The sequence below is a fragment of the Microtus pennsylvanicus genome, chromosome 17 (genome assembly GCF_037038515.1).
Source record: "Microtus pennsylvanicus isolate mMicPen1 chromosome 17, mMicPen1.hap1, whole genome shotgun sequence".
Taxonomy (NCBI): domain Eukaryota; kingdom Metazoa; phylum Chordata; class Mammalia; order Rodentia; family Cricetidae; genus Microtus; species Microtus pennsylvanicus.
The window spans coordinates 23,573,899-23,575,247 of NC_134595.1; the positions used below are offsets into that span (position 1 = coordinate 23,573,899).

Sequence of the window (1,349 nt, forward strand, 5' to 3'; positions counted from 1 at the left end):
TAAAACATATTCACAGCATACAAAGGAGAATCCCACATTAGGTTTGAATTCTAGCACTGAAAAAACTATAACTTGAAAATCCAGTAACATATATATGCCAAAATATATTTTCTGTCATAAAAATATTTCAAATGTTTATAAATCAAATTTGCACTTTCCTAGATTTCAGAAAAATAACAAAAGAACTTGAATGGTAAATGGTTTTTTTTTTTTTTACTTTTATCTGCATTTATTTCATGTTGAATTTATTCCTGTGCCATAAGTTTTTGTTTCGATTCAGTTTCTTCTGGGATATCTTTTTCTTCTGTGCAACCTCCTCTTCTGGCTTTGGAACAATCTGTTCCTTTTCAGTGAGGATCATCTCGATGTGGCAGGGGGAGCTCATGTACGGGTTAATCCGGCCATGAGCTCTGTAAATTCGTCGGCGCATCTTAGGTGCTTTGTTCACCTGATGTGCTCAATGACCTGAGAGTCCACATCTAAACCCTTCAGTTCAGCATTGCTCTCTGCATTTTTCAGCATGTGCAGCAAAAATTCTGCACTCTTTTTTGGCCACCGACCCTGTGTCCAGCCCCACTGGCCTGGGCGCACTTACAGACTCCACCATTGTACTGTCGGAATGGCACACACTGCTTCTTCAAAGTGACATCTTTCAGATACTTGGTGGCTTTTCGGATATGCATACCCTTGATGGCCTGGGCCGTTTCCTGGGTGTTCTTAAAGTGAACCCGAAGGTTTGACCCTCTCGATTTGCATGATTTTGTAGGGTTTTCTGGGTCAAGAGAGTAGTGAACCATCTTCACGGGTCACCTCTGGCCGCTTACAGGAAGAGCGTAAATGTTTTTTAATGGAATTTTATCCATAACTTTTTCCATAGAATAATTGTCAAAAACTTACCTTTATTTCCTATGCTAGAGTCTAAACATGTTTATGCTCATTTAGATGAAAAGAAGTCTCCAAATAAAACCAGGAGCAGACCTTGACTTTTATAATAGCTCTTTCAGGATGTGTACTGTCTTGTAATAGAGCAAACGTCATATATAAATTTATCTGCGCAGGCATAGATTATAAAGTTGTACCCACTAGCTAAAATGACTGTGAAATGAATAAGTAGCTGGAAGATTGACAGATCCCATGCAACTTATTTTTATCATGAAAAAAAAATAAGCTTTACCCTATTGTCTCTAGTTGCATTAATTTTCTTCAGTAGCATCAGCATCAAGTTCACAAATGCTACAAATAGACTTTAAAATATTTTGCATACTGCTTCCCTCTTGCTAGAGATAATACAAAACAACAAAAATGGAGAAGAAGCAAGAAATGAAAGCAGTGATTTGTATTGTGGGTTT

The 1,349-nt window shown here is 37.5% G+C and overlaps 1 pseudogene; it reads right to left on the reverse strand.

Moving 5' to 3' along the window:
* Window positions 1-245: 245 nt before the first annotated feature.
* On the reverse strand, window positions 246-811 carry LOC142836852 (large ribosomal subunit protein uL22-like; annotated as a pseudogene).
* Window positions 812-1,349: the final 538 nt, after the last annotated feature.